This window comes from Balaenoptera acutorostrata, chromosome 4 (assembly GCF_949987535.1).
Source record: "Balaenoptera acutorostrata chromosome 4, mBalAcu1.1, whole genome shotgun sequence".
In the NCBI taxonomy this organism is placed as follows: domain Eukaryota; kingdom Metazoa; phylum Chordata; class Mammalia; order Artiodactyla; family Balaenopteridae; genus Balaenoptera; species Balaenoptera acutorostrata.
The window spans coordinates 41,941,944-41,954,590 of NC_080067.1; positions in this window are offsets into that span (position 1 = coordinate 41,941,944).

Genomic DNA, 12,647 nt, shown 5'->3' on the forward strand with positions numbered 1-12,647 from the left:
AACAAATTCAAGGTCTGCTATTATCTTACTACCTTTGCACCCATCTCTTCCTCCTTTTTTCAGTCCCAGCTTCCCTCTTGTCTTCTTTTCTGTGTGTGTGTGTGTGTGTGTGTGTGTGTGTGTGTGTGTTTCTCTCTCTCTCTCTCTCTCTCTCTCTCTCTCTCTCTGCTGTGTCCAGCCCCCAGTCAAACTGCCATCTTCTGGATAAGAAACTGCAAGTGGAGCGTGTGAGCCCACCGGCGCTCCTGCCTTGCTCAGCCTAACATTTCCACTGCAACGCTGCTCCTGATCCATGGGGCTGAAACCATCACACACACGCAACCCATTATAGCTCCGTACACTGCACGCCACGTGCATCTTGTGAGACTTCAATCCCAGCCAGCTCCAGCACCCTAGGTGATTACAGTGGCAAAGAAAATTATTTTCTTTAAGTGAAGGCTGGTTGACCACCACATTGTGGTCAAAATCACTCTTTTTTTCCCCCCTAAAGAAGCACTAACTCAAATGTGACAAGGACTTGTGCTCACACTCTGCCAGTGTTGTCATTTCTCTGCCTCTAGCCTGGCCCCTGTAGGGAGCAGGGCTCTCCAAGGTGCCTCTCAAATGCAAAGGCATTTGAAAATTCACAATCCTGTTCTCTTCAAGCTCTGCACCATCACTATAATGGATATGAGTGTCCTGTTGTTGGAAAACCCACCAAAAGGGAGTTTGAGGAACATGTTGCCTTTTTAAAGTTCAAAACTAAAATTTATAAAAATAGTCTTTATTCCAGATTTGAGGCACAGAATAGATGAACACTCAACAAATTGAATGCATGCATTAGTGACTCAAGAGACAATAACTGAAGATATGTAGCTTAATCTTCATGGTTTGTTTGGAATAAAAACAGAATTCTTAGGGAGAGAAAGGGCAAATTTTACCACTTAAGTTATTACTGAATGTAGAAATTTTGAAAAATTGGAGAAATCCATAAGTTCACAAATATTGAATTAGAGTTTATGTTCCTGCTTGATTTTTCTTTTAGAAACAGAATTCAAGGACAAATTTTTATTGGTGCAACATCTTTAATATCTTCCTGAAACATAATAGCATCTAGTCAATTAAATAATATGAATTTTTAAACCAAAACTGTTCATTAGCTGAATATTTTGGAATTGAGTGTTAAAGAAATGCTTGATTATAATGATAAAGGACTGAAAGTCCTGTTGGGTTATAGAGGCATATTTCAGGTTATGCTAGAAGAGATTTCTAGTCCCAGTATTATGAGCTTGTCTCAGGCATTTTTACAGTCATCTTGTGAAGAGCTGACTATAAATAGATTGCTTCTTGCAACTCTGATTCTTAGTACACCTTGAAGAAAGAGCATAAAATAAAAGCATAGAATTTCGGAGCTGAATGGGATATTGGAGGTCCTTTTGTTAAACACTTTAATCTCACAGATGAGGGGATAAAAAAAGACCTAGAGAAATTAATGATGTGACCAAGGTCATCCAGCTAATGAGTGGACTCTAGCCCATGTTTTCTGACTTCAGTTCCAATGAGGTTTAGAAATCACCATATCAAAACAAATATATACTAGTTTAGATTAACACTCAGTTATTGTTCTTAGCTGTCTTCTGTCACTTTTTAAAAACTTTCCATTCTGTTTTTTAAAATATATTTAGAACATAAGGTAGTATAATGAACATATGTACTTCATTTTATAGTTTTCAAAATTTACTCAATACATTTTCATTTAATGCTTGGAATAATACTGTAGAGAAGGAAATCTCTATTATATACAAGGAAAGTGAGACTCAGAGAGGTTTAGGGACTTTCCCAATGATACACAGTTAGACAGTGCTAGAAAGGGGCTGACCCTTGAGCAGAGGAATTTAGTGAGCAAAATTTAATGCCTGGACATTTGGGGCAAAAGTGAAAATTTAGCCAGAACTGAGGATGTGACAGGTGCTGAGAGTCGTAACTGCAAAATAGATGCACTATGTGGCAGGGATAATTGTAAAGGTGTCCCCCCCAAGCTTTCCATCCCTTGGTTATTCAACCAAACACTAATTTAGGTACTTCTGTGAATGGACTTTGCAGATGGAATTAAGGTTACTAATCAGCTGATCTTAAAGTAGGGTGATTATCCTGGATCATCCAGATGGGCCCAATTTAATCACCTGCACCCTTAAAAGAAGAGGAAGGCAGAAAGATGAAGCAGAGGAAATGTGAGGCAAAAGGGAGGTTAGAGAGATTCAAAGTATGAGAAGGATTCTACCTGCCACTGTTGCTTTGAAGATGGAAAAAGGGGGCCATTAGATAAGAAATATGGGTGGCCTCTAGATGCTGAGAACAACTGCCAGATGACAGCCAACAAGGCAACAGGGATCTCAGTCCTACAACTTTATGGAACTAAATTCTGCCAACAACTTGAATGAGTTTGGAAGTGGATTCATGCACAGAGCCTCCACAAAGGAAGGCAACTCTGCCAATACCTTGACTTCAGTTTTGTGAGGTCCTAAGTAGAGAATCAGCTGAACCATGCATGCTGTGGCAGACTTCTGACCTACAGAACTGTGAGACAACAAATGGGTAAGTTTGTGGTAATTTGGTATGGCAGTAACAGTAAACTGATACAACTGAAATGCTGCTTTTAGTTTCGAGATTGCTTCAATTACTATGTTAGGAGTTTGGGGCGCTTCACCTCTTTTCCTCCGGGGGTTCTTACTGGTAGTGTAGGCGCCCAATGGTTAATAGCCACATGAAACTGGAAGTACTGCTTTATGAATTTGGCTAAGTATGGACAATCCCCTAAAAGCAGGGTTCCTGGTAAGCTTGTATCCAAGAATGTAGCTTAGGCCTGAGACCAACTTGGACCATCTTATGTCCTCCTTCCCTGAATTGGAAATGGCTGGGCCTGCAGCTCTTCAGAAACTGGCGACAACAGGCTAAAAATATGGCCATGTCCCTGCCTAAGTGTGCTGCCAACAAGAGTCACTACCCCCAAGGGCAAGAGGGACATGCGGCACCTGAGAGCACAGTGGCACCACCCACTAGAAAAAGGTGACCCAGTGAGTGTTAGGCTCTTCCCAGTAAGATTAGGCATTTCTGTTCCACTAAGGAAAAGTGAGTTATGGACGTGTGAGAGGATGGATGGAAGTTTCTTCTATGAACAAGGCTGCAATATGAGGAGAGGTGGAAAGGACTCTCCCTACCACTTTACAGACTAAGTATTCCTTTTGGGTGGTCATGGGATTGGGAGGAGAATATGAATAAGTACCATTTGGAATACTATGTCTGAATCTGGAAGAGTGAGTTCCTTTGAAGCACTAAATCCCAGATACTTCTAAAATAATTGTGATGACAGAAACAATCACTGGATATAAGAAAAGAAATACAGAATTAGATCTTTCTCTAGAAGTGTAACCTTTTATTCTCACATGTGTTTAAAATTCCTGATTGATATAAAAATGGATCATTTGAGAGGAGTCCTTTAGGATGGTATCAATATTCACTATTTTTGTCTCATGAATAAGAGTGAGGGGAAATTATGTTGAGAGGTTTGATGCTGGGATCATTAGAAGGGTGGGGTTAATGATTTCTTTAGGCACATAGAGTTTGAAGAGTTGAACCATCCAATATTAGTCTGAGAAGTACATGGGTCTTACCAGCTAAAGTTGAAGGGGAGATGGAGGAAACACAGAGGGGAGAGTGGAGTACAAGTATATTTACAACTATTTGAAGTGTTCTTGGCCCTGATATTTGTCCTAAATTTGAGAATGTAGTACAATGACTTCATCTCAAGAATTCACTTGAGCTTCCTCTCTTTGAGAAAGAAGTTAACTAAGGTCCCTCTTATCTACAGAGATGGGAATGTCACTTGGTCCTTATGTCTCCTTCTTCTCTGTACCTCTTAGACATCCAAGTGGAGATGTTGAGTAGGCGGTTGGATAAATAATCTAGAGCTGGTCCAGAGATATGTATTTGAGATGTGTTGGTGTATGGAGGTATTAATGCCGTGGAACTGGGAGAGAGGGCAGCTAGAGGAGCTTGCTGTGATCAGAGCCCTGGGCCCTCCTACATGTCTGGTAGAAAAGGAGCAACCAACAATGGAGATGTGATAGGGCTTTCCCTGAGTTGGGAAAACCAGGAGAATGGTGTCACAGAAGCCAAAGAAGAGTGTTTCAAGGAGGGTGTATTTAAAAAGAAGAGAGTGTTCAGCAAGGTCAGCTGCTACTGACAGACACAGTAAGATGAGAATGGAAGTTGGCAAATTGCTTTGTTCAGATACAGTTTATTGTACAAGTTACTGGTGACTTTGATAAGGGCCGATTTAATGGACTGATGGGGATGAAAGCCAGGATGAAGCAGGTTGGGTAGGGAAAGAGTGATGAGGAAGTGGAGATATAAAATATAAACAGCTCTTTCCATGAATTTTGTTGGGATGAAGCAAGAAGACATGGAGAATTATCTGAAGAGCATTATGCTGTTCTTTCTGTTTTGTTTTTAGATGGGTGTGCCAATGGGAAACTGTGTGTGTGTGTGTGTGTGTGTGAAATAGAGAGAGAGAGACTGATTATGCAAGAGAGATGTGCAAACATAAACTTACCCAATATTAAAGAGTATCAGAAATCACATTAATATACAATTTTTAAGGGTTAGTATTTGCTTGGCATTGTTTTGAATGGAATGAAAATACAATCAAGTTCAAGCAAGGAGATCTTCCTAATCTAAAAATGCAATATTTTACTGTCACTCTTGCCCATGTCTTAAGTTAACAACCCTTTACAAAAAGATAGGGTGTGGACAGCAGCAAATATGGTAACGATAAAGGCAGCAATTGGTATCATTACCTTCTGCCATCCCTGAAAACAGCGTTCTTATTTGATGTTCCAGAGATAGAAAGGAAGAGCATGGTGCGGTGGTTTCTCCAACATGCCTCAGAAGCTGTGAGCTGGAATTATAATGCCCGAACGCTTTCCTCTTAAACACACACACAGCCAACCCCTTAAATAAGAAAGAGATGATGAACACAAGAGATTAGTGGATTGCTAAAGTCTTTATCCTGTCAAATACTTGATGGCATGAATAACATGGAGAAAAACTATTCTACAGTATACCACCCACATCTACCGTAAGGTCTGAAATGTGAGAATTTTTTTCTGAATTGTATTTTTTTGTGTCCAAATTGAAGAGTGATGAGAAAATTGCAGGCTGACTGTTGTAGTGTAAGAGTCTCCACTGATCCCCACATAAACACATAGTCATGGATTAGGCAGGGAGCATGCATTTTTTGCATTTGATAAACAAATAAATGTCCAGCTTTTGCAGTCTTTGTGATGTAGAAGAACTCTGATATAATTTAGTAGAGATTATAACAGAACTATTAATATAAGGTATTTTAAAAAAACCATTGCCTTTGTTCCCTTGAAATGAGTGACTGGTTGGCAAGGTTATTTGATTTGAAATAATTAGGTTTCTGGTTCCTGTAATTTAGGTGTTACCTGTCACTGGAATTTACCTAAATTGCCACATATACATACACACACACATATATATATAATTGTGTCATGTCAATAAGACTGAACATTTTTAAACATTTAGAGTCAAAGATTATATTTATTTCCCAATAAGGAAAAAGTATAATATATTTGCAATATACTTTTGCCAAAAGATTAAAAAGGGATATTTACATAATTATTTTTACCATGGGATATTGCTTATATCACAGTTTGGTGAATATTGACTTCTTTCAAACTCTTATTTTTGTGGTTGGATTTTTCTTCTTATCAAAGAAATTTTAAAAGATCCTATAGCATACTATTAAGTAACTATAATACTGGGGGTGCAGAGATGTTCTAATCCACAGTGACAGTGTGCCTTATAACCTTCCAGATCTTACTAAATCCAGATTTGACTGTAGGGAATTCATCTGATTCCATTATTTAGCTAAGTAAAATTTTATAGCCATTAAAAGCAAAGCAATAATTCCTTTCACTGAAGTTGAACATAAGACATTGTTTAATACATTTAATTACAGCCTAATTGAGTCCTGGGACACTGCTAGCCCACTGATGGACTTCAAATGTTATTCTTAATTTAATAATAATTTTATTGAGTAGTTATTCCTTATTCTGTGCCAGGCACTCAACTATATACATACATTATCTTGTTTAATTGTCTAAATAACCATGAGAAGTAAGTACTACTTGTGTTTCAAATTTACATATTAGGAAAAGAGGTTCAGAAAAGTTGTGCAACTTGCGCAAGATCACACAGTTTGTTATTAGAGCCAGAACTGCACTTAGGTCTGTCTCAGACCATATTATAATATATTGAAACAGAGAAATTCTCTCTCCTGAAACTGATAACCCTGGAGTTAGCATTTACTGTATGATAAAATCTATGCTTTTTGGTCCCTCCATCTCTAACCATTTGCTGAGATAAGAGGTGCTTATGGCCATTCTCTGTGGTATTCTTTTTTTTTTTTTTAACATCTTCATTGGAGTATAATTGCTTTACAATGGTGTGTTAGTTTCTGCTTTATAACAAAGTGAATCAGTTATAAATATACATATGTTCCCATATCTCTTCCCTCTTGCATCTCCCTCCCTCCCACCCTCCCTATCCCACCCCTCTAGGTGGTCACAAAGCACCGAGCTGATCTCCCTGTGCTATGCAGCTGCTTCCCACTAGCTATCTATTTTACATTTGGTAGTGTATATATGTCCATGCCACTCTCTCACCCTGTCACAGCTTACCCTTCCCCCTCCCCATATCCTCAAGTCCATTCTCTAGTAGGTCTGTGTCTTTATTCCTGTCTTGCCACTAGGTTCTTCATGACCTTTTTTTTTTTCCCCTTAGATTCCATATATATGTGTTAGCATACTGTATTTGTTTTTCTCTTTCTGACTTACTTCACTCTGTATGACAGACTCTAACTCCATCCACCTCACTACAAATACCTCCATTTCGTTTCTTTTTATAGCTGAGTAATATTCCATTGTATATATGTGCCACATCTTCTTTATCCCTTCATCCAATGATGGACACTTAGGTTGCTTCCATGTCCTGGCTATTGTAAATAGAGCTGCAATGAACATTTTGGTACATGACTCTTTTTGAATTATGGTTTTCTCAGGGTATATGCCCAGTAGTGGGATTGCTGGGTCGTATGGTAGTTCTATTTTTAGTTTTTTAAGGAACTTCCATACTGTTCTCCATAGTGGCTGTATTAATTTACATTCCCAGCAACAGTGCAAGAGTGTTCCCTTTTCTCCACACCCTTTCCAGCATTTATTGTTTCTAGATTTTTTGATGATGGCCATTCTGACCGGTGTGAGATGATATCTCATTGTAGTTTTGATTTGCATTTCTCTAATGATTAATGATGTTGAGCATTCTTTCATGTGTCTGTAGGCCATCTGTATATCTTCTTTGGAGAAATGTTTATTTAGGTCTTCTGCCCATTTTTGGATTGGGTTGTATTTTTGTTATTGAGCTGCATGAGCTGCTTGTAAGTCTTGGAGATAAATCCTTTGTCAGTTGCTTCATTTGCAAATATTTTCTCCCATTCTGAGGGTTGTCTTTTTGGTCTTGTTTATGGTTTCCTTTGAGGTGCAGAAGCTTTTAAGTTTCATTAGATCCCATTTGTTTATTTTTGTTTTTATTTCCATTTCTCTAGGAGCTGGGTCAAAAAGGATCTTGCTGTGATTTATGTCATACAGTGTTCTGCCTATGTTTTCCTCTAAGAGTTTGATAGTGTCTGCCCTTACATTTAGGTCTTTAATCCATTTTGAGTTTATTTTCGTGTATGGTGTTAGGGAGTGTTCTAATTTCATACTTTTACATATACCTGTCCAGTTTTCCCAGCACCACTTATTGAAGGGGCTGTCTTTTCTCCACTGTATATGCTTGCCTCCTTTATCAAAGATAAGGTGACCATATGTGTGTGGGTTTATCTCTGGGCTTTCTATCCTGTTCCATTGATCTATGTTTCTGTTTTTGTGCCAGTACCAAACTGTCTTGATTACTGTAGCTTTGTAATATAGTCTGAAGTCAGGGAGCCTGATTCCTCCAGCTCCATTTTTCGTTCTCAAGATTGCTTTGGCTATTCGGGGTCTTTTTTGTTTCCATACAAATTGTGAAATTTTTTGTTCTAGCTCTGTGAAAAATGCCAGTGGTAGTTTGATAGGGATTGCATTGAATCTGTAGATTGCTTTGGGTAGTAGAGTCATTTTCACAATGTTGATTCTTCCAATCCAAGAACATGGTATATCTCTCCATCTATTTGTATCATCTTTAATTTCTTTCATCAGTGTCTTATAATTTTCTGCATACAGGTCTTTTGTCTCCTTAGGTAGGTTTATTCCTAGATATTTTATTCTTTTTGTTGCAATGGTAAATGGAAGTGTTTTCTTAATTTCACTTTTAGATTTTTCATCATTAGTATATAGGAATGCAAGAGATTTCTGTGCATTAATTTTGTATCCTGCTACTTTACCAAATTCATTGATTAGCTCTAGGAGTTTTCTGGTAGCATCTTTAGGATTCTCTATGTATAGTATCATGTCATCTGCAAACAGTGACAGCTTTACTTCTTCTTTTCCGATTTGGATTCCTTTTATTTCTTTGTCTTCTCTGATTGCTGTGGCTAACACTTCCAAAACTATGTTGAATAATAGTGGTGAGAGTGGGCAACCTTGTCTTGTTCCTGAACTTAGTGGAAATGGTTTCAGTTTTTCACCATTGAGGACGATGTTGGCTGTGGGTTTGTCATATATGGCCTTTATTATGTTGAGGAAAGTTCCCTCCATGCCTACTTTCTGCAGGGTTTTTATCATAAATCGGTGTTGAATTTTGTCGAAAGCTTTCTCTGCATCTATTGAGATGATCATATTGTTTTTCTCCTTCAATTTGTTAAAATGGTGTATCACGTTGATTGATTTGCATATATTGAAGAATCCTTGCATTCCTGGAATAAACCCCACTTGATCATGGTGTATGAACCTTTTAATGTGTTGTTGGATTCTGTTTGCTAGTATTTTGTTGAGGATTTTTGCATCTATGTTCATCAGTGATATTGGCCTGTAGTTTTCTTTCTTTGTGACATCTTTGTCTGGTTTTGGTATCAGGGTGATGGTGGCCTCGTAGAATGAGTTTGGGAGTGTTCCTCCCTCTGCAATATTTTGGAAGAGTTTGAGAAGGATAGGTGTTAGCTCTTCTCTAAATGTTTGATACAATTCGCCTGTGAAGCCATCTGGTCCTGGGCTTTTGTTTGTTGGAAGATTTTTAATCACAGTTTCAATTTCAGTGCTTGTGATTGGTCTGTTCATATTTTCTGTTTCTTCCTGGTTCAGTCTTGGCAGGTTGTGCATTTCTAAGAATTTGTCCATTTCTTCCAGGTTGTTCATTTTATTGGCATAGAGTTGCTTGTAGTAATCTCTCATGATCGTTTGTATTTCTGCAGTGTCAGTTGTTACTTCTCCTTTTTCATTTCTAATTCTATTGATTTGAGTCTTCTCCCTTTTTCTCTTGATGAGTCTGGCTAATGGTTTATCAATTTTGTTTATCTTCTCAAAGAACCAACTTTTAGTTTTATTGATCTTTGCTATTGTTTCCTTCATTTCTTTTTCATTTATTTCTGATCTGATCTTTATGATTTCTTTCCTTCTGCTGGCTTTGGGGTTTTTTTGTTCTTCTTTCTCTAATTGCTTTAGGTGCAAGGTTAGGTTGTTTATTCGAGATGTTTCCTGTTTCTTGATGTAGGCTTGTATTGCTATAAACTTCCCTCTTAGAACTGCTTTTGCTGCATCCCATAGGTTTTGGATCATCGTGTCTCCATTGTCATTTGTTTCTAGGTATTTTTTGATTTCCCCTTTGATTTCTTCAGTGACCACTTCGTTATTAAGTAGTGTATTGTGTAGCCTCCATGTGTTTGTATTTTCTACAGATCTTTTCCTGTAATTGATATCTAGTCTCATAGCGTTGTGGTCGGCAAAGATACTTGATACGATTTCAATTTTCTTAAATTTACCAAGGCTTGATTTGTGACCCAAGATATGATCTATCCTGGAGAATGTTCCATAAGCACTTGAGAAAAATGTGTATTCTGTTGTTTTTGGGTGGAATGTCCTGTAAATATCAATTAAGTCCATCTTGTTTAATGTACCATTTAAAGCTTGTGTTTCCTTATTTATTTTCATTTTGGATGATCTGTCCATTGGTGAAAGTGGGGTGTTAAAGTCCCCTACTATGATTGTGTTACTGTCGATTTTCCCTTTTATGGCTGTTAGTATTTGCCTTATGTATTGAGGTGCTCCTATGTTGGGTGCATAAATATTTACAATTGTTATACCTTCTTCTTGGATCGATCCCTTGATCATATATAGTGTCCTTCTTTGTCTCTTGTAATAGTCTTTATTTTAAAGTCTATTTTGGGGCTTCCCTGGTGGTGCAGTGATTGAGAATCTGCCTGCCAATGCTGGCGACATGGGTTCGAGCCCTGGTCTGGGAAGATCCCACATGCCGCGGAGCAACTAGGCCCGTGAGCCAGAGCTACTGAGCCTGCACGTCTGGAGCCTGTGCCCCGCAACGAGAGGCCGTGACAGTGAAAGGCCTATGCACCGCGATGAAGAGTGGCCCCCACTTGCCACAACTAGAGAAAGCCCTCACACAGAAACAACCCAACACAGCCATAAACAAACAAACAAACAAATAAATAAATAAAATTTTTTTAAAAAAATTCTATTTTGTCTGATATGAGAATTGCTACTCCAGCTTTCTTTTGATTTCCATTTGCATGGAATATCTTTTTCCATCCCCTCACTTTCAGTCTGTATGTGTCCCTAGGTCTGAAGTGGGTCTCTTGTAGACAGCATATATACAGGTCTTGTTTTTGTATCCATTCAGCCAGCCTGTGTCTTTTGGTGGGAGCATTTAATCCATTTACATTGAAGGTAATTATCGATATGTATGTTCCTATTCCCATTTTCTTAAATGTTTTGTGTTTGTTATTGTAGGTGTTTTCCTTCTCTTGTGTTTCTTGCCTAGAGAAGTTCCTTTAGCATTTGTTGTAAAGCTGGTTTGGTGGTGCTGAACTCTCTCAGCTTTTGCTTGTCTGTAAAGGTTTTAATTTCTCCATCGAATCTGAATGAGATCCTTGCTGGGTAGAGTAATCTTGGTTGTAGGTTTTTCTCCTTCATCACTTTAAGTATATCCTGCCACTCCCTTCTGGCTTGCAGAGTTTCTGCTGAAAGATCAGCTGTTAACCTTATGGGGATTCCCTTGTGTGTTATTTGTTGTTTTTCGCTTGCTGCTTTTAATATGTTTTCTTTATATTTAATTTTTGATAGTTTGATTAATATGTGTCTTGGTGTGTTTCTCCTTGGATTTATGCTGTATGGGACTCTCTGTGCTTCCAGGACTTGATTAACTATTTCCTTTCCCATATCAGGGAAGTTTTCAACTATAATCTCTTCAAATATTTTCTCAGTCCCTTTCTTTTTCTCTTCTTCTTCTGGGACCCCTATAATTCGAATGTTGGTGCATTTAATGTTGTCCCAGAGGTCTCTGAGACTGTCCTCAGTTCTTTTCATTCTTTTTTCTTTATTCTGTTCTGCAGTAGTTATTTCCACTATTTTACCTTCCAGGACAGTTACCTGTTCTTCTGCCTCAGTTATTCTGCTATTGATCCCTTCTAGAGTATTTTTAATTTCATTTATTGTGTTTTTCATCATTGCTTGGTTCTTCTTTGGTTCTTCTACATCCTTGTTAAATGTTTCTTGCATTTTCTCTATTCTATTTCCAAGACTTTGGATCATCTTTACTATCATTATTCTGAATTCTTTTTCAAGTAGACTGCCTATTTCCTCTTCATTTGTTATGTCTGGTGTGTTTTGACCCTGCTCCTTCATCTGCTGTGTGTTTTTCTGTCTTCTCATTTTGCTTATCTTACTGTGTTTGGGGTCTCCTTTTCACAGGCTGCAGGTTCATAGTTCCCGTTGTTTTTGGTATCTGTCCCCAGTGGCTAAGGTTGGTTCAGTGGGTTGTGTAGGCTTCCTGGTGGAGGGGGCTAGTGCCTGTGTTCTGGTGGATGAGGCTGGATCTTGTCTTTCTGGTGGGCACGTCCATGTCTGGTGGTGTGTTTTGGGGTGTCTGTGGCCTTATTATGATTTTAGGCAGTTTCTCTGCTAATGGATGGGGCTGTGTTCCTGTCTTGCTACTTGTTTGGCATAGGGTGTCCAGCACTGTAGCTTGCTGGTCATTGAGTGAAGCTGGGTCTTGATGTTGAGATGGAGATCTCTGAGAGATTTTTGCCGTTTGGTATTACATGGAGCTGGGAGGTCTCTTGTGGACCAGTGTCCTGAAGTTGGTTCTCCCAACTCAGAGGCAGAGCCCTGATGCCTGGCTGGAGCACCAAGAGCCTTTCATCCACATGGCAAATTGCAGGCACCCTTCTTCAGTATGTTTTATAGGCATGTTCAGTAAACACAGCTGTGATTAACACAGATGAATATAGCCTCTCTCGAGCTTTCGGGCCGCCCTAGTCTCGAACCTCCCACCCCTGCTCCTCAGGCCAGGTCCCCATGGGAGGCCTCTGTGGTATTTTTAATTGTTCTTTGCTGCTCAAGGGTAAAAGAGGGCCATCGCAGAACTGTCACTGC